The sequence below is a fragment of the Pseudopipra pipra genome, chromosome 1 (genome assembly GCF_036250125.1).
Source record: "Pseudopipra pipra isolate bDixPip1 chromosome 1, bDixPip1.hap1, whole genome shotgun sequence".
Taxonomy (NCBI): Eukaryota; Metazoa; Chordata; class Aves; order Passeriformes; family Pipridae; genus Pseudopipra; species Pseudopipra pipra.
This window is the reverse complement of record NC_087549.1, coordinates 131,376,590-131,401,270: the sequence shown is the minus strand read 5'-3', so window position 1 is coordinate 131,401,270 and position 24,681 is coordinate 131,376,590. Positions and strand designations below refer to the sequence as shown.

At 39.4% G+C, this 24,681-nt stretch overlaps 1 protein-coding gene across 3 annotated transcripts in view; it reads right to left on the bottom strand.

Annotated features, from left to right (window-relative positions):
* The window catches only part of CALCR (calcitonin receptor), a 157,897-nt gene that overhangs the window by 95,217 nt on the left and 37,999 nt on the right, over positions 1 to 24,681 (bottom strand). The window lies entirely within an intron of this gene.

Here is a 24,681-nt window from a genome sequence, read left to right as displayed (position 1 = left end):
AGCTCAGGAGAATTACAGGAACCCAGTAAGACACATCAGTTCTTTTCTTGCTTGCTAATAAGCATGCATAAAGCTGAACTACCATACCAAGAATCAGTAAGCCAATTCTAACGTTCTTTCATTTTTCTTAGTCTTTGGTTTTCTCTTGAAGTCCAATCTCTGCCTTCCAGAAATTTACCTTATGTCAAGAAGTTGAGAACAGTGAAAGGCAAACACTGCTAAGTGACAGTTGTACTCCAGAGAGCTGCAACATCCATTCTGGAACCAGCTGCTGCATTTCAAGAATCAGTCAAGTATTCTCCTAGGAGCCCTTGTTCAGGCCAGCCTTGAGTATATTTATTTTGAAGTAAACAAGAGAACATATGTTATGATACTAAACAGCAGCACTTCCTGGTTGAAAAGACTGTAATAGATAACTCTTGTATTTGTACTCTTGTACTCATGCACTTCCACATGGGACTGAGATGTGGTACAATGCCTGCAGCCTCTCTTTGGGATGCTGCAAGGCCACAGTGCCTTGAATTTACATCAGCAGAGCACCTGGCTTAGATTAAGAACACCTTGCATGAGGTGTTTGTTCTGTTACCAGGAAAAATGAGAGAAAAGAAATAAAAGTCAGTTAGTTCATTTTAATTATGGTTTGACTGAACAATAATAAGTCTCAAGAAATATACTTATAAAAATACTGCATGATGAATTTAGTGTTGATAATGTCAATATGAGTCTAATTCACTAACATTATTCTGAGTTCTTCAAATCATAGACTAACCTGTGCCTGAACTGAGAGCCTGGAAGATAAAACCTCCAGTCATATCAGTTCTCTGGGAATATGCTGGGCTTCTCCTTTGAGCTGAACAAATGCTATAATGAAGTCCTACTCTAGCTTTCACATTCTGATTATTTGCAAGTAGCTGTGCATAATGCCACTTTGTACTCTGACAAAGAAGATTGTGTGACAAGGTCCAAATCCTAATCTCTCTACCCACTGAAGCAAAGCCCAGAAGCAGTTCTGTGAAATCTGTAAAGGCTGAATAGAATTTAGTCAAGAGCATTTTCAGGCCTCAAATCTGCAAGCACTTTTCTATCTGCTTAATATTATGAACATGAATAGTCGTGGACATTGTAAAAGTTAGTTGGAGTGGTTTTTTTAGTTGTAGGTTTCAACTCTTTCAAAGTATCAACTATTTCTAAACTGTGGTTAATAACACTGCTTAGTTTAAACCTTTGTCACTATGACACGGTCATTTTTAATTACTACTGGTGAACTTAATTTAAAAGGTTTAAGAAGCATGTTTTCATTTATTTTTTCCCAATATTTTAATCCTCAACATATCATCAGCAAAATTTTCTGTTGGTGCAAACTCCTGCAGTTCCTCACTAATCTATGCCATCTGAGAACTTCAAACTATGAATTAATTCAAATTATCATTTAACTGAATTACATCTTTTATAAGAACAGATACACAGTGCAGATTGCTGCAGCTTCATATTGATTACTGACTTCTTAGTTTTATTATAACTGTATGTAGATTTATAATTATAATGAAATACTATAAGTGTTTACCTGACATCAATACTCATGCTACTTTGCTAATTAAATATGGCATTCATAATACAGTACTCTGATTAAATCATTACTGATAACGGACCCTCTCCAATTGGTTGAAAGCACTGAAGAAAATTAATTAAAATATTAGTAAATTGATCTTCATTGAACAAAACCATTCAAATATGCAGCTAATCTCCTGCTAGTTTTTTTTGACCCAATTTCAATAATCAAATCCATAACCAAAATCTAAAAATGGAAAACATGAGAAATAAGGGGGCCTAAAGAAGTACAAGCTTTTGCACACTGATGTCCAGAATGCCCCTAAGAACACCAATGTTGTATTTTTGTGTTGTTTAGGCAAGGAATAATTATTCTATTGTTAGACTAATCGTGTGAGGTGGATGACTACTAGCAATCCCACAATATGTAAAAAAAGAAAAAAACCGCCTAGACATTTCCATAATAGCTGATGGTATATTTTTGTGCATAAACTACACAATCACACACACATAAATTGCACACATTGCACATGCTCTTGGCTACTAATAACCTAATTAGGAAAATACTGGACTTGTGCATGCCATGTCCACATGTATAGTCATCTTTGGAAACTGGAGGAGTTGTTTAATTCCTAGAGGTACAGCCCAGAGGGATAAAACCAGCTAGTGAAATATTTGTATCACATTATGTGGGAAGGTCATTTTATATGAACTCTTCTCCAGTCAAACAGCTCTTAGCCTCAGCCTTTTTCTGGTAGCCTGTGACCAGCAGAACTACCTGTATCACTCATCCTTGCCCACGGGCTTTTCCAGGGGCTGTGGGGCAGGTCCTCCCTGGTGAAGACCGAGGTAGCAGGCCTTGCCCATTGAGATCAGTGAAGGGAAGGACTCATTCAAATTTTTAGCTGTCTCTAAGGCTCACTTCGCTTCCTCAATCCTCTTATCGTACCCTCAGAGAGATGCACAATAAGAATATGAAGTAGTAATCCCTTGAGACCCTTAAAATACTTGAAAATAAAGCAAGATGAAACAGAGTCTGCCTTATCCCCAAAGATTGACCCTAACCTCCCCCTTTTTGATTTCACCTGCCCACTGTACTCATAGAACTGAAAAATAATCAAAGAGCATAAATTAAATGAATTGCTTTATTTCTGGAAATAGCTCATCATTCTGTTAAGTTGCCAATTTGTTATCTGTCCAAATGATAAAGACATTTAGCTCATGACTGCATTTGCTTGAGGAAGGAAAGCAATGACAGCAGGAGAGGAATACTACTGGGCTATTAATATTCACTACTATAATGATGTGGGGTCTCAAAATTAGGGCCACAACCTCACCATGATAACTGAAATGCAAACTGGTACAGCACTGTGTTCAAGACAGTACCAAATCACATGCATTACTCAGGTTACACAAGCGTTAAAAAATGAAGGAAGAGAAGAGCATGATAAAACAACTGCAGGTCACAACCCACCAGATGCTTGCAACTACACAACTCATTTAACACTAATATTCAGTTCTGGTCATTTGAATTGTTTAGTACTGTACCCAGTGGACTCATTTCACAGTTGCTTGAAACAAACAGTGTTACCCACACTGCCTTTGTATTTACTATTCTGCCTCAAAAGGCTTGAAAGATGGAGAGGCTAGATGGAATGAAATTAAATGATTAGTTAAAATTTTTATGTAACTGGATGCGTACAGAATTCCTTCAAGCTACAAAACTGACAGAGTTGCTTAGACTATTTTCCTGAACTTCCTCCAATTTCTAATGAAAAGGTACACAGAAAATGGAAATGTGATAGATCTCACTTTGAAAAAGAAATCATAGACATCACTGAGGATTTCATACTTAGACAGAGTATCAAAATAAGTTTAGTTAGCTGACATATATTTGCTGCATCCAACACAAAAAGAGTATCTCTCTCCAAACCTTCAGAGAAAAACAGAATGGTTTACAGAGAGAGAACCCTCCCTGACAATGCCTGTGAAAACAATTAAAGGGACCTGTTGACCTCTGGAAGAACAGTGCCTAAGTGCGTGTGTGTGTGTGTGTGTGCTTGTGTGTGTGTTGCCCTGCCAGACAGTCTCCTCACTTTCATAAATTCAGGTTAACTCATAACAACTTAGAATTTATGTCTTGTCCCAAAACTACAGCCAACACAAGATCTGAGTCACCTATTCCAGGGAATAATCTCATGAAAAGTATTCACTAACAGTATTACAAACATTGCCTTGTGCCAGACCTTTTCTTTGAGGTTGGTTTCCAAAAAAAGCCCAGTTTAATATGACTTAGCCTACTCTCTAGAAGAGCATTGGAGAAGACAGGGGAATGGTGTAAAACAACTAAAATGAGATTGGCTTAGCACATTACACTTCTTTTGATGCTTTCAGGAAGTTTGTGAGAATCTGTGGAGAGAGATAATATTAGCAAAATATGGCAGTAAGCTGAGTTTTCAACAGCTATTGATCTGTGCCTCTGAGTTCAGTGCTAAGGTTTCTATTTTGAAAACATCGTGCCTCTTAAGGCCTTTTTCCCAGCACCTACACTCCCCTGCAAAAAGGAAAAGTGCCTCAGCATCAGGTTAAGATGAGGTTTCAGGGGAAAAGGGATGGATGAGACCTCTCTGAATAGTACAAAATAGGTGAAATAGGAGCAATTCATCTAGCTGTTCATGCTGTAAAGCACTTAAATCCCTTTTCCAGAACTAGCCCTTCTAACTTAGGCCGCTGAAGTCAATGATATTTTACATTGATTTGTCTGAGTTTGCACTTGTAACCTCTAGCACAGCAGGAAATAGGTCTTCACTCCCTCTGCTATAAGACTATCTTTCACCATACACTGATAGAACCTTCATCCTTTCCCTACGCCCATCTCAGCCTGATTCAGTCATATTGCAAGAGGCACATTTAAAGAACTGAATCGCTGGAACATATTGTAGCTCAGTATATTTAGACTGATATCTTGTAAGTCTGGTACCCTGTCATAAAAATATATTATTACACCATTTAGTATGTAATTTTAGTATTAATATGACAGCAATAATTCTAGGAATGAGAGAGGTATTTACTATAAACAAATCCAAAGAATAATAAGACATACCACCCTCTAGAATCCATTTTGCCATCAGTTATGCATATATTACTGACAGTATAACCAGAAGCTATAGAGTGTGTACCACTTACAGAGCTGGAAGCAGTGGAAGGCACACCTCTGTCATGTCAGAATACTAGGAGCAGGATTCAGCTCCTCAAAGCAGTTGCACCCACCCACATCTCCAGCTACAGGGAGAGCCCAGGGTGGCCCTGAGCCTGGGGTTGGAGGAATGGTGACCTCAGTGTGTAGTAAACCCTGCTTGAGCTGCTGAGCTGCCAGAGAAACAGCCAGGTGAGCAGACTGTGTGGCACCAGTGAGTTTGCACCAGAGAGGGACAGGTTCTCCAGGATCCAGAGCCTAAGCCCCACATTGCACAGGAGGAGGTACAGCAAGAGCATGAGAACAGGGACTTCCAGCACAACAGGAGATGAAAATCTGTGACTCTGGAAGCAAGGGTGCTCCCTCTCCAACTGCAAATGTTTACTGCAAAATTGATGAAGCCAATAGGAAAACTTTATTAAAGGGGAGAAGTTGGATGGAAGAGGAAGGGAAAATGCCTATAACTTATGCACTGGAAGAGATGAGTGTTAGAGATATTAAAATCATAAGGGGAAGAGAACTAGGAAAGAAGTCCAGGGATAAGCACTGTGGGAAGTAATGTAGCCGAAAGTAAAACCAGCATACTGGCATCAAAACAATCTGACCATCATGGACTATCTAAAGGAGTAGTCACAACACCTGGAAGTCTGGAGCAAGCAACAGAGGATTCAAAGTCTTTCCTTTGCTGTCCTCCTGCACTGACCTGCGAGGATGAGCTTGGTGTGGGCCCAGAACCACCCCCAAAGCTTCCTCTCAGCACTCACTGTGCTAAGCTTCTTTCTCTTGGAAACTTCTCACTGCTACCCCAACACCAAGCATTACTGCACATTGTGTCATGTCATCAGCCCTTAACCTGCTGTGCTCAGAGAGGGAAGAAGGCAGAAGACAGGATCTTATTCTGGGAAAATGGGGGAATTCTATTCTCACAAGATGCTGCAGTTGTCAAGGCTGAGCCAGGCAGCCATTCAGGGCAAGCAGTTTCAAAAATTATTATGTATTAAGATTTCTCTCACAGCTCACAGCCATAGGGGAATTTTAAGGTTCTAAAGGCACATTTTTATGCTGTAACCCTGTTAAGCAGACAAATGACAAACAGCTTTTTCACCACAGCTCTGAGCCCAAACCCCAGACTCCACCTAGAAGCCTTGTGCACTGCCTGTCCTTCAAATCCAAAGATGTGCCTAAAACACTCTTCACTTACCTGGTCAGACTTTGGTTCATGGGACTGTTGAAGGTGGCTGTGGTGGGAGCAGGCCGAAGAGGTATCCCTAGATATACTCCTCAGTGATATTCAGACAGATCCAGGAAGAGAAGGCATGATGGAGTGGCACTGGAGATCATGCTCTCCTCCAGACTGCCCTGCATGGTCCTCTAGACTGTATGGTGCCCAGACTAACAGATGAGTGGAAGGCTTTGTGCTATGCTCCCATCCAAAGACATCTTCAAACTCTCCAGAACAGTCATGTCTTCTATATCAGCCCAAAAGTATGGTGCAGTGTTTCTTCTTCTGGAATGCAACTTTCATTGTCTCCACTAATCTTGCACTGCTCACAAGTCCTACTTTAGCTCCTGGTGCTCATAAGGCAATATCTCCTGATATTGCCACAGAATTACACTGTTTCTGCAGACACTTCTGTCTCTCTCACTGCTCAAATTTATGAGATGTACTATTTCCCCAGGGACACGGGTTACACTGTGCTAGTTTTCTGAGACACTTGAGGGGCCATAGATGTTATCAGTGCAAAAAAGAGAAGGAGAAAAAGGAATAATTTTAAAAAGTGGTGAAAGAAATAAGGGGTTCAGCACGTGGTTCAGCACAGAAGATAAAGGCTGAGCATTTCAAACCAGAAGGATGGATGGAGGAGGCTGGAGCAGCAGGGTTTTAAAGTACTAGGGGCTTGATGTCAAGAGCTAACAGGAAAGCATATATGCTCTTTATTCTGTTATGGAGGACAGGAAGTGTGTCAGGATCCTTTGTGAGCTGTTGATGGTTAAGAATCATTTGTAGGCACATGCAGATTAGGTATGCCCTTGGGGACAGGCTCATGAGATCCAGTCCTAATGTTCCCCCAAGCACTGAAGCACAACTCCAGTGTGTAGGACACGTTCATGTGCACCAAAACTAGAACCTCAGAACCAAATCAGAGAGGACATCAAGGCACGAGTAGTGAGTGGAAAGGTGTTGCATTAAAACTACCTGACAGTTCAAATGATATCATCAGTGTAGATGCAGCCGGACCCATTTTCCTTCCAAGAGGAGCAGAAGAAACTACGCCACATCAATTCCCCCACCTTTATCTATCAGATATCAGATAAGAAGGCTGTGAAAAGACAGTCTGTCCTGAGTCCCAGAGCTTGGTCTTTTTGAATGTATGGTCATTTTCCAATATCCAGTGAAGTCAATTAAAGCCTGCAACTAGTGGCAGCAGGCCCCAGGTTTTGCACTCACTCCCTTTGACACCAGCATCCATCCAGGTGTAACTGACTTCAAGCAGCTATGTCACAGACAGAATACTAGTTTGGGGCAGTGAACATATCTTGAGTTCCACTGAAGTGGACAGCATGACAACAGCCATGAATTGAGACAGAGCTACTTGCTGACTAAACACTAATTAATGTAAAAGCAGATTTATAAAGTCATTTGCATGTTTCATCAGTCAAACCACCATTGCACACAAAAGGGGAGCTCAAGTCTTCTTCTTAAGTTGCTAATTCACCAAACCCTGGCTACAAAGAAATCCATATGCAGTCATCCTTCAATCCAGGATTAAGTCTTTTATGAATTGGGATAATTTATACAAAAGGATGGATCAGGATTATAGATTCTGGTTTCACAAAGTCAGATTCTGCATACTCTGACTAATAGTCCCTTTCAGGAAAATTTTATTCAAAAGAAGATATAAATACATATGTAAATCTGAGTATGCAGTGAAGTGTCATCGCAATCAGAAAAGCCAGAGACAATTTAAGGGAGTCAGATTTAGGCCTGGATTTTCATATTCTTCTAAACTGAAACCAACAGGAGCCAAATTTAACAAAACCATTGACCATGAATTGGGCCATTACTCTGTATTTCTGAACACAGCATTGTCTGCTGTGTACTTCAGGTTCTTATCACATTTACTGTGGAGATCTTTCCTTTCACATGCAGCATAAGGGCTTATAAGCACCAATTAATACATAAGTAGAGATGATAGACGGCTTAATTTAGAAACAGGAAATATTTAACATCCACATGCAGCAGCACTCAGGTTCTGTCACTCCTCATCGATCCTTTCTACACGCATGCTAAGTCTCATAGTTAGATACACCTGCTTGCCCTAACTAGCAGACATGCACATTGTTGATATTGGTTTAACCTAAGCCAATTTTTAAACTAGTGGCAACTCAAGGAACTAATTATGAACAAAATTTCAGCACTATCTCTCATAGAGTCCTGGATGTCTGTCAGAGCTCTGCAGTTCAAGGCAGGATTTCTCTGTTTTAGATAATAACTCGACCACCCAACTGTAGTAGTAGTAGTAACTAGTATTAAAAGTGGCAGCAAGTGCAGCTTCAAGAGAGTCCTTTCATATTGATTCTTAATCACTATCTCAGATCCTTAATCACTTTCTCAGAAGAATATCAGCAACCATTTTGCTTGCACAGTTTCATGTCACCACAAACCCTTATTAGGTAGATAAAAGTACTGAGTGCATAGTTAAGACTGTGAAGATGCTAACTGAAGCTTTGGGGATGCAGGTGTGCTTAGGCAGAGAACAGTTCTCAAAATGCCTCTTTTCAGTCCTTATAAAGAGTTTAAAACATCACATTTGTGGACAATAGTTACGTGACATTGGATAAAATCAGTTATTTTTGAAAACTATCATAGGAGCATAAATAAAGGACAGAATTTGACGCTCAAATAAATATCTGCATTTTCAATATGTAATGAAACAAAAAAATAAAAAAAAGCTTTATGCACAGAATTAAGTACAGATCTCAATTCAGGTTTTTCGCGTCCCCATATTATGGAGAGGTAAGATCTGGGCTTCAGTTTCTGGAGCAATTCAATTATAGAGCAGCATCTAGTCCTCCACTTTCCAAGAAAACAATTAACCCATTTTCAGATATATTCTTTTCATCAAACTACTGAAACCAATAGTCTTCTATACATTACTTCACCTTAGATGTTCCCTCAAGATTTGATGGAGAGCTGGTTACTGAGACAGACACTCTACTAGGAACAGTGTTCACTGAATGACATATTCTATAGGATACCATTTTATTTCTGTTTTCATACTGCTTTCTTTTTATTTCTATTACCAAATGGTAATGTTCTGCATAGAGCCTGACTGACTTGTATTTACAAATATATACTTATATGAGAAGTAATATATAGGCAGATTGAAATAGGCAGATTTCAAGTCACTTTAGCTTGGATACACCTAGAAACAAGTATTTTCTTTTCTTAGTGCTAAAGCTAATAGAAGGAGAAAGCTTCCTTTTAACTAAATCTCTGATAACAATTTTCTTAATAATTTGATACCCTTAGTGTCCATAGCACTGTAATAAATGATAAATTTAGAAATGGCTAAAACATTTTAGGAGGCTGTATGAATGGTTATTAACAAAGCACTTGCAGAGATTTGCATGACTGTGTTGCTGAGAGCACTTGAACAGCAAGAAGAGCTATGAAGTCCATTAAAAACTTCAAACTGACTTAATGTGAAGCAAACTGATACTAAATGACATTAGCGAGGTTACACATGGAAGAAGGGACAAAGGTAAAGGAAATGGATTTAATATATTCTACTTGCAAGAGTGACTAAATCTCAAGGAAAAATATTTTATTTTTATCACATGGAGAACTAGGAGGAGCACAGATTATTATCCCACTGGAGATAGAGCTCAACTAACTCTTTTTAACCAAATTATCTCCTCAGGTCAACATCAAACATTTTTAAACCTTTATTTTCTAAGGACTGTGACTCTGATTTTTTGTGTGTCAAAATTTAGGATAAAATCACATATGGTTGCATATAACACAGGTCTTAGACCACTGACAAAAGGAAAGAATTTGTAAATGACTGTCCTGTATTTCAGGGGATGGGGCAAAGATATCACTTTCTAGCTGAAGTGTTCTGCAAACTGGGACACAGATGTCATCCCTCTGTAACAGGAACCACAAAGAGCCTGGAGGATGATCTACCTTTGAATCCTGTGTTTTGTGTCCTTTTCAGCTGGCCTGGGGATGTAGCTCTCAATTCCAAACAGTTTCATCACTGCTGATAGTCTGTCTCAGAAGAAAGATTGAAAAGAATGGTTCACCAAGGGAGACACAGGCACAACTGTTTCCATTACCTCTGTTTGGCTTGCAGCAGCAGAAACTTTTTTTATATTTCCAGTCTCTACTTTTACTAAAAGCCCCATCCTTCAGAAGTGTGGCTGGCACTTTAGCACATACCATGGAATTTTCTGAAATCCCCTTTTTCAACACCTCTGCTGGAAAGACAACATACATGAAGAATCAAACTAGACTAGCATTTCACCAGGAAACCTGCCATCAAGCAGGGGAGCTAACACACTAGGTATGGAACAACAGGAGCACAGTCATAACCAGAGCTCTTAATTTTCTGCTGTTCCTGCTAGTCACATTGGTGAATGACTAATTTCAGCCATTCTTGATGCCTTCTACGGAGGACTGACTGGCAATGAGAAATGCTATCTTTTGGCAGGCACCTCTAGGGAAGCAGAAGTGAAAATCCCAGAGTCTCTCCATGCGAAGAATTAAAACTTAGATCAGGGTTTATTTCTGATTTGGAGTGATTCAGTCTTTGGACAACAAATGTAGGCAGCTGATTAATATCAGTCATGTATGCAGAACTCAGAGACACATATTTGATTGAAAATGGAAATCCTCACTAAAGCAATGTCTTAAAACCTGCAAAGAACTGCCTTAAGCACTTTTGAAAAATTCCCCACACCAGTGACTGACAGATACTTTATATTTTTCCTGCTTAACTTTTTGTGAAGATTGAAAGAAGCTTTCTTAGTACTGCCATGACACTGCATTCAAATTGTTTGTCAACAATGCCACTTTCGTTCTGAAGCAAATTTGCATGCTATTTGGAATTGCTCTATGCATAGCAATTTAGAAACTGTAATCCAAGCTTCTCTATTACTAGGAAAAAAGGAACATATTTCTCAGATAAAACCAAAATAAACAAAGCAAAAACTTCTGAAATATATTTGCTTTTGAAATGTAAATCTCTGAGATGAGTAATAAATTCAAGTGTTCAAGGATATTGCCAGATGAGTATTTTTTAATTACACAAATAATGTTCTTCACATTTTGTATAAAGAGAGGGGTCATTTTGCACAAAGGATAATCAAGAAATTTGGATTGGCCAATCCAAGTCAGTTGTTGTCCACACACCCACACAAATGAATAGAATGAGTGTGATTGAAACCTTGGGCATGCTTGGCAACTCCCAATTAAGTCTATCAAGATAATACATTTCCATTAATATTTTGATTCCAATGAAGTAAAATTTTCTCAACAGAGAAGTGCTTCATCAAAAATGTTTAAGGCAGCCTAAAAAGGCATTTCATCCAACTGTTTCTTAGATGACATGAATAATAATATTTTTTAAACCAAATCTGAATAGTTTTATTATAGATTTTTAAATTTTTAAAAGAACTTATCAGGGAATAAAAAAAAAACCTTGAGAAGTAAATGAGCAGCTTTACTTTCTAATAGATTAGCTTTGAAAAGCCTCAGAAGGGACACTGAAGAAAGAACATGTTCTGTTCCATGGCAGAACAGAAATTGTTCAAGCTATCATCATAGTTTCAGTTCTGTTTGCTGTGCTTTTAACTCAAGACAAATGAATTTAGAGTGCCCTGCAATAGTAAATAATTGAAACTTCTGACTTTTAGAGGAGACACAGCTGTGTTGGAAACATGTCTTACTAATATTGTATTCTGATTTTTGCAACACTTGAAAAGATACACAACTATCACTTATTTTCTCTTTTTCTGGGAGATAAATTTGTGCTTTTTTAAAAAGTGAAAAAAACTATTTTACTTAGAATAGTATTTTACACTATCTGTGACATTTAGCAAAGGATGGAAAGATTGTGTTTCTAGAAGTGCAAAATGTCATAAAACATAGAAAAAATGTCGACAGTGATTGACAGATTTTAGAAGGAATGTTTACTTTAATGACTGTCACATTAATTCTCGGAAGCAAAACTATAGGTATAGGGAATGAGATTAAACAGAAATACCAGAAGAGGGACAAACTGTAAGCAAACATTTTTTCCCCCCAGGAATATTACTAACTTAGTGTATTTCAGTAAGATGTTTTAGTATTGTTAGGAGCCGATTTTCTTAAATTATATAGAAGCTTTGAAATGTCACGCCATGGCTGACAATTGATTTGTAGATCTAAAGTCATATGCTAGGAGAACAGTATGCTTTATTCAGATTAACTAGGTATTACTGGAATCTAGAAGAATTGTGAAAGAACTCAAAATACATTTTTCAAATAAAGAGAGATGTATTATGGCTAGCAGAGTATTTTTAGTACATGTTAGAGCAATTAAAAAACATCTTTCATTTGGAATTCACATTTTATTTGTGTTTTGTTTTTTCTTTTACTATGAAACTATATGAGTTAATATACTAAGAAATTTACCACCATCATATTTGTTTTTACCTTGTAAACTGATTCCTCAACTGCTACTCTGTCATTAACCATTACGTGTGCTGTGGCAATATCCAGGAGACCTTGTCACAGACCTTGTTTAGCAAAGGAAAAACATGCAGAGGAAAATACATCCATGCAAGTAAACTCAAGTCAGTGACAAGAGAACTGGGTCAATACAGAGGGACCACAGAGTAAAAGGAAGGTCTCCAGTGTAACAGTCAATGGTCTCAATAGCCTGACCACTGCTGAGGTCAATAAATATCACAGAAAAAGTGGATTTGTAGGGGAAGAGCAAAGTGATTATTCACCAGGGGCTACTCCCAATGATGTGAAATGCTCCAGGAAAGAGAAAGAAGGGGTTTTCCCTTAACACTTAACAAGTGGTTGGATACACCAGGGTTATTTAGAAGTAGAAAGAGAGGATGAATAACTGACAGTGCCTGAGATATGTGACTGTCATGAGACTTAGCACAGTGCATGCCAGAGGAGCCATAAAAGTGAAGGAAAAGAGACTGTGAGCCTGAGGAGGCTGAACTTCCGGAGGGATACAGAGGCAGGGTTGATGCCCTTGACGATGATGGAAGACCCAGATATAAAAAAAGGAAATGAGATTACACTGGAGAAATTAAACAACTCAGCCTAACTTCAATATCCAAAACAATACTGGAGTGTGATAAAGGACAAACAATTTACAACTACCTAGTAAATAATACACCAATGAGAAACAATCCTTGTATGTCATGAAGAAATTGTATCAAGCCAGACTAATTTCATGACAGGTTATCTAGCCTTTGATGTGATTTGAACATGATTTTTCTAGCACAGTCACCCACAACATTCTCACACAAAAAAATGGAAAACTTGGTCTAGGTGACAGCACTGTATGATGGATGCAGACCCAGTTCTAAAAGAAGACTCAGGGATTTGGTACAAATGGTTTCCTGTCAACAAGGTGAGACATATCAACATTGTGGGGCTCTCTCCAGAGTCTGATACTATCTCACTTTCTTAATTTCAAACTTTCTCCTCATCAGTATGTGAGGTTATGCATGGAGTATGATGTCCCCCTTTGAACACTTTTTGAAATCATTTTTTTAATAGAGATGGAGACAAATTAATGTTCAGAGGAGAGTAACATAAAATCTGAATGAAAGCTGACTCATGAGATGTGGTAAAAGATGTTTAAATATAGGAAAGGAAATATTCAGCAGCATTTTGAAATACGAAAAAAAGGTTAGTTTTTCTGTTGTTCATGAGTGATAGGAAAAGAGACAATCTGCGTAGCATTCCACAGGGGAGATCCGGTTGCACATCAGAAAAAGCAGTCCAGCTGCACATTTAGAAAGCACACAAATAGGTACCCTAGTGTCTTTATAGAAAATCATTTACCATTCTGCAGCAATAGGAAGAGAGGGGTATTTGCACATCACAGAAGAGATGATGACTTATTATCTGAGAAGTAAGTTGGTGACAGACTAAGAGGTATCTGTGGCTGCATAGGGAAGTTCATCACTAACAGGTGACATGACCTGGGCAAAAACGTGGAAGCAGACATTAGACCACAAGAGACAGCCTATGACCTCACAATGATAGTCCATCTAGCCCAGCTATGTGGTCTATTCTTTATTTCTTTCTCCCTTCCATCCAGTGTCCATAGTTATTGGAGTAGGGCAGTTTAGAGTAGATCTTCTCATCCCTGTCTGCCTATTCCCTATAGTGTCTATCAGCTTGTTGTCCATTAATTTGTCCAGTCTCTTTTTGAAAACCTGTCAATAGTCTCTGCTCTTCACAGACTCTTGTGGTAACAGTAAACTTCCATTGGTTCACTACTTGATTCTATCTGTTTTAAAGTACAGCTCCCTCTTTCCAATCTTGTGGGACTTCTTGAATAAGTCTGGCATGCATTTATCTCCATTTTGTAAACCCATCATGATTTTGTAAACCTTGAGCACATCCCCACAGCTTTCTCTTCTCCAAACAGAAGACTTGAAACCACCTAAGCTTCTTTACAAAAGGTGGCTACTTCATCTGTTTAGGTCTTACACCACCTTCTTCGGGGTAATGGATTTGAATGACAGGCAGGACGGGAGCACAGCTTACCATTTCAGGTTTCACATCTACCATGTAATTTTATACTTTAGGTAAAACCTGATAAGCAAAAATGGTGCCAAAGCCCCACTCACAATGCTGGTGAATGCAAACCTCTCTGCTGATTCTGTTTAGCCATGCTACTGCCTCGTAACTGCATGTCAGAGGAACACTTCACATAATTGCAACACATAATGTCACCATTGTGGCTGACAGCTGAAAATCATTTGCTTTTGGCCTCTTGTTTACAATACCAATCGAATCATCTTCCTAAAGAACAAACTGCCACCTGTGTCCCTTCACTAAGATATGATAGCAGAAGTCATTGAAGTATTATAACCAGATGCAGAATTACACCTAGGCAATGGGAGTGAAGTTAATAGGAAACATCTCCATCAGCATTTTCTATTCTGACAAGGAAAGGAGCCAAAAGAAAAGGCTAACTCTGCTCCTGCATTCCCTGGACATTCAGTGTGGTTCTGTTCATGACTGCTGCTTTCACTGTAGTTTTAAATTCAGTTTCACACACTGTATATTTTCAGTTCTTTTGTAAGCAGTTCAGGTATCACATGAAAGGTGCCTTTATGTGGCAATTGACTGCTTAGTGCACAAGGGGATGAGACACCAGCATACACTTATCTTAAAATTTAGGAGACTGCTTGCTTAATGAAAAGTAGATCCCAAAACCTGATATGAGACAAAAGCACTAGGAGAAGAATAAGCAACTGCATTAGAAAATATCTTACAGAATTACTGACATATTCACTCCGCTGTACAAAGGGTCTGAGAGTGAAAGGAGATATCCTTACAATAGTGTACTGGGATAACATTGACCACCCCTATGAAGAAATGAAACCAGAAGTTTGAAGCATCAGCTCTAAAAGTTTACTGAGAGAAAGCTAAATAGTAAGAGAATGTGTATGTATCACTGTGGTTATAGAAGGTCCCATAAAAGCACAGGTCCATTGGGACAGGTGGAACACACAACTGACACATCTCTGGTTTCCCTTATTAGCATCATGGTCAGCTCCATCTCACTGTTGGAAGGAGGAGACAGCACTGCTGTGCAAGTCCCTCTCAGGAGCAGGTGGTCAGCCTACAGGTGGTGGTGTACATTTTCCTTCTGTTCCATATTATGCTGGTAACTGTAGTAGAGCATCTTTGTGATGGCTGAATGCACAGTGATGACATCACCTTTTGTTTATCTTTGTTGTCCTTTGATGAATGACAACTGAATAAAACAGACTGTGAGATTGTCCCTCAGCAGCAGTAGCAGTTTAATAAACAACATTACGTCTACCAGAATATCAAGTTTCCACCTCTCAAAATCACTAAAATGAGTGCAATTAACTAACTGTTATACTTAGGATAAACTAGTACATACACACGTGGCAGGTTTATTCCTAATTTACACAGCTACCTCTTTAAAGTATCTGAATTTTGTTTTTTAAATTGCCAGTGACACAAGTGTGTCATGATACTCAGGGATTTTGTGCCAGTTCCTAAGAGTTGAAAGCATTTGAATCCTGTACTTGTGGTGAAATACCTACAATGATGAAGCAAAGGACTCAAAGGGACTGATAAGGATTAAACCACAAAGTCTTACACAATTCTAAAATAAATGGGAAACAATTTTCTGTCTTCAGAGGTGGCTAAAAGATACCAAGTTCTTCAGCTACATGGATGCTTTAGAAGCCCAGAGGTTATGCACAGTATCTAGGCTAAAATAAACCAGGTGAATAATAGAATGTTTGCTGCTAAAAAATCATTAATTTCAGCAACATTAAATTGCCAGTTGCATCTACAAAAACAGAAGCTGTAACAATTATTACCAATTATTTAATCTAACAACATTTAGGAAGATTGAAATACAGAAAGATAATCTGCTGTCCTAAGGTTCTGTAAGCATTATCTTTACTGGCAACATTTTATGGAATTTTGCAATGATAAAATGTTTGGCTTTGGAAGCACAAAAAAACACCTTTTGTTTTGGCTTAAGATTCAGCACTTCATAGCTTTCATCAATCTTCACATAATTTTATTTTAGCCACTGTGCATATCCTTTGCATTATGTATATTTTTAACCTATAACTCTGATAGAAAGCCACACAGTTGTAAAATTAAATATCAAATAATAAACAAATATGATACATTTACAAAGATAAAATCATAGAATCATTAAGGTTGGAAAGGAGCTCTAAGATGATCGAGTCCAACCGTTAACCCAGCACCACTGTGTTCACCATTAAAGCACATCCCCAAACCTTCTGAACACTTCCAGGGACGATGATTCCACTCTGGGCAGTTTATTCCAACGCTTGATAGTGAACACCTGTCATATTTCATGGTTTCTAGAGTCCTGTTTGGTTAGTCTAAATGCTCTCCTTATCTAATCATCCTTTACCTGGTAAGGGTTGTTGTATACAAAGAGTCTTGTCATCTGTTTCATCAATGAAAAGTGGCAATTTAGAAATATATCTGTCATTTGCTGAGACCTGTAAATGCATTTCCATGCTCAAGTTCATAAAGATACACTACCACAAAACACTGAAGCAGTTAGGGAAAGTAAACCATGGACAGGGTTCTTATCCAAAGTTCATCCTAGTGAGCTGGAAAACTTCCTTGTATTTTAACTCTGTTGTTATCTACAAGCACCCTCTCTCTGTCTCTACTGCTACTCATACTGGGGAAAAAGAACTGGACAATAAAGGAAGTGCCAGGAGAAGATTTAGATAACCAAATAAGTATCCAGTTGGAATTTAGGTACTTTTTTTTTTTTGGCACAATTACTGACCTAAAAAAATGCATTTCCAAGAAGTACCTAAACTTCACAGTCTTATGTGCTTTACAAGTTCCCACACACCTAAAACTGTTGGCCTGTGCCTGCTGCTGACTATCAAATTCCTGATGTGCCTGAGCAACTTGGTGACTGTCTCAGGGCTAAGCCTCAAAAATTATCGATTCCTCCATCAGAATCCACTGTGACTGTATCTGTATTTGCAATTAAAATAGCATCAAGGTATGGTGCAAGTACTGGTTTGCAACCATCCTTCCTCTTATCTGTTTAAATGTGTCCAGCGGTGATTTTGATCCACATTAAATAACACTATCGCTGGGACTGTCTTGGCGCAGATCACAGGGGATACTTTGGGCCCAAGGCAATTTTCAGTAGGCAGTGCAGGAATAACTACGTAGTTTTATGGGGGAAGAGAGAGAGGAAAAAAATGTTCAATTTCCTTCCCCCCCTCCTCTACTTTCTTAGCTTGCAGACTGTTTTGGACTGGCATAGTCTGTATTCTTCCTACAGGAATATGCCACTGTGTGCAATGTTTAGTAGTGATGTCACCTACTTGGCTATTCCAAAATCCTAGGTAATCCTACATTTCTACATTCCATACAATCATAATTTGTATAGATTGCCCAAAAGAGTAAAACAGAAAATATGCACAAACTAAAATCCAGGACCTGGTTTTGTTGCGCGCAAGTTGTAGGCATGAACGTTCACCTTTGATTCTTGTGTTCTCTGCACAGAAATCCAGCCTCAACATCAAACCTGGAGAGTACCTTTACTGTTATCACAATCCCAAATGAGTGATATGAGACTATGGCAATACCACAACCACAAACCCTTACAAGAAAAGGTCATGTAAAAAGCCCAGACGCCCTGCAATGCAGTAATAATACATAAATAGAGGAATTATAAATATTTTAAAGGGTATTAGCCATGATCAGTTCTTGACTAAGGGAGGGGGAAAAAAGAGTGAACTTGGCTCTACACCTAAAGAAAGCATCCCAACTGCATATGCCCACTGGGAATCAGTGTCTGTCTGCACATTCTCACATTCAAGCCTGCTGACTGAACCTACCCCTGAGGCAGAGCAACAAGAAGGATTGCTCATCCTATGACATTATTTTTAAGTGCTACTTTTCATAACCAAGCTTTTCCACACTGTGTCTAGTAACCGAGACAGAACTTTTTAGCCTGGATGAGAGGCCAGCTAGACGGGCAAAAAATTGCTTGGATGGTCAGGCTCAGAGGTTGCCAGCTAATGGCTCACACACTATCTAGAGGCCTGCAACAACTATAGTATTGCATGGCTCTGTACCAGGACCTGTCCTGTTCAACATCTTGCTCAGTGACCTGGAGGAGGTGATGGAATGCACTCCCATGAAACTTGCAAATGATACCAAATTGGGAAGAACAGGCTCAAGGGCAGGTGTGTCATGCAGAGGGACCTAGACAGGCTGGAGGAACAGGCTGCCACAGGAACATTAAGAAATTTTATGATAATCTATGCAAAGTCCTGCACCTGGGAGGCTTGACAGACAGCAACCCGTACAGGAGCCAGCAGCGTGTTCTGGCAGCCAAGACGGACAACAGTATTGTGGGGTGTACTAAGGACAGACAGAAGATTCAGGGAAGTGATTATCACTCTCTGCTTGGCACTTAGATCACATCTGGGATACTGCATACACTTTCAGATTCTCCACAAAAAAAAAGAGGTGTTAATAGAAGAAAGTGAGTTCAGCAGAGAGCCACCAAGAGGGTAGAAGGACAAGAGACAATGAACACGAACGTCAGAGTTTCTAAGAGGATATAAGAAAAAAACTTTTATACCACAAAGATAGTCTCCCACTGAAGCATGTTTCCTAGAGAGATTGTACAGTCTCCATACTTGCAGATTTTCAAGAGTCAACCAAAGAAAGCCACAAGCAACCTGGTTTGCACTCCTAGCTGATATTGCTTTAAGTTTAAAGATATTGGACTGGAGACCTTCTCATATCTCCAACCTCAATGAAGCTGTGATTCTGTGGTTCTATGACTCATGATTCCCTCACAACTAAAGTTTTACAATATATTTTTATGGGCTTTACTGGAAAAATTCAGCATTCTTTTGTTTTCTTTTGGGTCATGCACTTTGAATTAGAATCACCTTATTGTTCCAAGACTCAGTTGAACTGTTCATTTTCACAAAGAGGACTGCAAGTGCTAATTAAGTTGATGCATTTTGAATTGTCAGTTTGGATATCTCAGCTGTCACAATTATGTTGAAATAAATTATATGCATTATCAAAGGGTGAATATCATCATACCCATGTTATAACTAAGGAAGTCTCAGAAGAGAAGACTTAATTTTCTCATTTTCCTGAAGAAAATTAGTTGTATTCCCATATCACAAAACATGAATTTTAAACCACTAACCTAATTTATGAAACTTAAATACTTAAAAGGTGGTTTGAAAGAACTTACGAATGTGTTCTTGGTAATTCTGGCATATTTTTTAAGGTAACAAAACTTGCTAATGTTAGAACATGTATTAATGTAGACAATTTGTGTCACTTAAAAACAGCATCTGGAGAATAAAAACCCAAGGTTTTTCCCAATGCGCATCTGACAGACATCATGACATCTACATAATAAAAATATTTTTAAAAGTTTTTTGTTGCTGAATTCAACATGAAAAAATCCACTGTTGATCATGTGAACAGAATTGTGTGCAAAGTTTTCACTTTCTTTACTGCGATGTTACTAGACAAGAGGGCATGGTCTTAAGCTGTGCCAGGGGAGGTTTAGGTTGGATATTAGGAAGAAATTCTTTACAGACAGGGTAATCAGGCATTGGAATGGGCTGCCCAGGCAAGTGGTGGATTCTCCCTCCCTGGAGGTTTTTAAGATGAGACTGGATGGGGCACTTAGTGCCATGGTCTAGTAACCACAGCAGTGTTGGATCAAGGGTTGGACTTGATGATCTCAGAAGTCCTTTCCAACCCTGCTGATTCCATGATCTATTACTTACCTATGAGAAAAGAAGCAAGACTAAGAACACAAAATAGCTTCTCCACAACTTTGCAATGAGAGAGCTCATTCTACAAGTATTACAACCAATTACAACCACACAAGCATCCAAGAAATACATCAGATATGAAAGCGTCATCAGAAGAGTCTGCACTGGACTTCTCTGTGGTGAAAAAAGAACCATCCGCACAGCTCGTTCAGCTGCAGATTGCAGGGTACATGCTGTGGATATAGTTTGCAGAGCACTCTATGTGTGTTGCAAGCAGAAACACGGCCTTACAGGTAAAATATAAATAAAAAAAAAATCACACTGTTCGAACACAGCAAGCAAGCAGATAATTGTTGAGTCTAAGTGAGGGAGCCAGGCTGTTCTACACAAAATGCTTACAGCAGTAAACAGATAGGAACCCATTAAACAGAGGGCAGTAAAGAAATGTCTTTGACTAATGTTCTTTTCTTTAAAAGATAGAGACAGGGAAGAAAAGATAATGTCAGTTAAGGTAACAGCAGATGAGACCAAATAATTGCAGATGGTTGAATGCAGAAGCTGCAGGATGTACTTTACCATCAAGTGGGTACTTGATAGGAGCTATTTATGTATGAAGTGTTGCCTGAGAGAACCCACAGGGAAAAAGTGCCTGAGTGCTAGAGAGGCAGCTGGAAATCATGATGGAATTCAGGCAAGACCTGAGGACAGGATGAAGGGAGGAAGAAGGTTCAGCAAAGAATACCAGATGAGAATGACTGAATAACATCATGAAGAAGAAGAGACGGGCATTGAAGAGGGAATGAAAAATAGTAAAAACTTCCAGAATGGGCTTGTTGCTCCAAAAGACTAAGACAAAAAAGAGGAAGAAACAGAAGAGAGAAGGAGAAGAATAGCTAGTGTGTCAAGAAGAGCAGACAGGGATATTGGGAGGCTAGACAAATGGGAAAAATACATTGAAGACTCTGTTCCTCTTTCCCCTTTTTTTTCCAATTCTCCTTCAGAGATCCACTCCAACAGCATGGAAAGACAATTTAGGGACTCACTGGCCCAAATTGCATTAGTATTTTGGTTCAAAGCAGAACAGTTCTGAATCAGATGACTTCAATATTTCCACTTAGTTCATGTCAGTTTTATTGGCAGAGCTTCTTGGTTTCCACAGTTAGGAGAAAACTACACCAGGAGTTGTTCTCTGAAATATAAGTTAAAAGCATGCCTGCCCCTGAAAAGGATCTAAAGAGCCAATCCAAAGTGGGCTCCACTGTCACAAAGTTCTACCTCACCTGCATGAACATCAAAAAGTTCTTACACCAACAAGTGTTTCTGTTACAACATGAGGTCCTTTGCATGCTATAAAATGAATCAAATGCTAAGTATCTGCTACCATATTTATCAACTGCCAGCCCCTGACTCTTTGAATTTACAGCACTCCTTCCTCCTTCATCTTCTCTCATTCTAGCTTGGAATCTTTATTTAACTTCCCTATGTCAGTTGTTATCTGCCCATCTTCTTCTATTAGTCTTCATCTCTCTTGGTACAGTGAGTTGAAAAATTCCAGAAGATCCAGCCAGGTACAAATTATCCTATGCCATGAAAGGGCTGAATGTTTCTTCAGCAGCAGGCTAGCACTGGCAGTCTCAGAGGCTTGCATTATGATTGATGCATGAAGAGAACTGAAAAGCCAGACAACCTTAAATTTGAAAGGATGAAAATCATTCTTGGAGTGCAAGGGCAACAATCATCCTTTTGGGGCAGCATGGCAGGCGTATTCATATTCTGTAGAGCTTGAACAGATCTTCTGGTGAGAACTATTTTTGCTTATGCTGCCCAATTGGCCATCTGTGCTCTGGGACACATGACAGTGTATCTGAAGCACGCTCCCCAGCCACTCTGAGAGCCTGTGCATGCATCCCACAGAAGATCACTACAAAAAGCAGAAACTGGAGTACTGTGGCTTGTTTCTAGTGCTTTTGAAAAGCAAATCTCTGTGTCAGTGCTCCAGAGTCCAGTTCAGGTCAGTGTACTCTTTCCATGCAGGCTTTTATAGTGGAATGGGAATAACATGATGTATCTGACACTTGGGTCATGATTGAGAGGAAATGGTGTATGTTGCAAAGGCTATTGTGCTTTTAAAAACGTCTGTGGTTATGAGCTGTGGGGGAACTCCTCCATGTGACAGATAGCTACATCAGAAGCTTCCCTCCTAGTCCCAGCCTGTACAAGTGCTGTTCTGTGTGCCAGTGACTGTGCATGCAGCATGCCATAACACAATCCCACTAGAACCCCATAGAGAGGCTTGTGCTTCACAGCACCTTCCTTTCCTTCAGCATGGTGCTTTATAGCCTGGAACAAGGACTGTGTAAATGTACACAGTAACCATATGGATCCCATCCCTGCCTGTCCAATGAAATGAACAGGCAAGTTCTTCTTTGCCATGGTATACAAGTTATGTAAGAGCTCTGGTAAAGTGACAAATTTCCTCCTCTCTCTACCCCTTCACACCTCATGCAATGAAAACTACTGTGAGCAGTGCAGAGGGGGAGCAGTGCTGCTGCAGTTCTGTTCTCAAACTTCCTACTCTGTGGTGCATATCCTGCAGTCACTACATCATGGGGGTAACACGAGCTTGTGGAAAGGGTGTCAAGTACACAACTGCTTTCATTCCTGATTTTGGTGGGTAGCCTGCAGATGAGGGATCAGGAATGGGTGGTGGGTTCTGCAGGAGGAAGGGGAAAGCCATTCTCTGCCACTTTTTCTGACATGCCATACAGCCTAATGGGGCCCTGAACCAGCATCCAAGGGTATGGGGATGGAGGAAAATTTGTGCGATGGCAGGAATATCAGATAGCTGTTTGCGTGGTGGCCATGGAAAGTCAGCCCAGAGCACTGCAGAGTCCCTATAGCACATGAGCTCAGTTGTTCCTCAGTGTGGACAGGCAGTCAGGGGTAGGAGTGGAATCAGAGCTAACACCTGTTGGGACATTTCTCCTGTGCTCAGGCCTCATCTGCTACCCTGGGGGCTCTTATAAAAGGCTCTAGCCCACTTTCCATTCAGTGCAAACAAAAAAAATCAACATGAGGGAGCAATTTCTCTCTAGAAGACTTCTCACTCCCACTGCATAAAGCCAGCTCTCTATCCTGCTGTTCCCTGCTTGCAGCCAGTCTTGGTGACCACGTGTAGGAACAGAGGGGTCCTCTGTTTTGATCAAGGGACCAGAATAACCCTAGGCTGGAGCAAAATCCCCAAATGCGTGTAATGAATATGTGACAAACATAGCACCAACTGCTTCTTTGATCTACTGATTTACTCCTGTTGTACCAAATTCCTTGCTAAGATAGACACAGATAGCAATATAAGAACTGACAGATCTGTTGCTGCAGAAAATGGAGGGATAGTAAAGATAAAAAATGGAGGCTTTTCACAGAAGTTAATAATCCCTATAGCTGCAAAACATAGCTGGTACGAAAACCAGCTGTAACTGCTGTTCTTCATAACACATTAAAAAGATACTATACTTAGCTGTTTGTTTAGGCATAAAGAAAACACAGATCTACACCTGTATTCTCTGCATACATAAACCAGAATCAAAGTCAACGCAGTTACATATCAGTTGTCTAGTTTCAGCAATCCTGTCAGGGCCAGCTATAAATTATGGGAGATCTTTTCTACAAATGTGTTGGAAAGTGATCAAATTAATATTTGTGTTAGCATCAGGAAGAAATAAAGCGGGTGTGGATGGAGGAAAATGAGGGCTGGCAGAGAACATTGAAATACCAGCTGTAATTATAAAAAGAAAAACAATTTTACATGCATTACAGAGTTTGGTCACAGAGCTAAGTGCATCTTTATTTTTATGAGCTTCCCTATTATCAGGCTGTGCAACACAACCATGAAATTAACAGTCAAATATGGACCTTAATCCTGACATAAATAACATTCCCACAGACAGTACTAGGAGATTTGTCAGAAAAGTGTGTTCAGAATTTGACCTCTAAAACTAATAGTGTTGGTGTTTCCCTAGTCATAACATCTCATTTAGCTACCACAGTAAGGCAACTGAAACAGCAGAAAGCACAAAGAAGTCAGTTGTTGCCAGATGGCTCCGTCTCTGCAGCCATTACTCAGACAAATAGTATTTGCTCACACAAGGCAGCCCAGAGCATTTACTGGAGTGTAACACAACTTATCAGATGAATTCAAGTTTCATGATAAATCTTTCTAAAAACAAGCTGTGGCAGAGAATCAATCTTTCTTTTTTCCAAACATGCAGCTTTTGAGGGTAAAATCACTACTTTTTACTAAAGTCATGATAGACAAATTACTTGTTTCAGCGACTTTAAGAGCCCGTAATTAATTCAGGAAAACCTTAAGT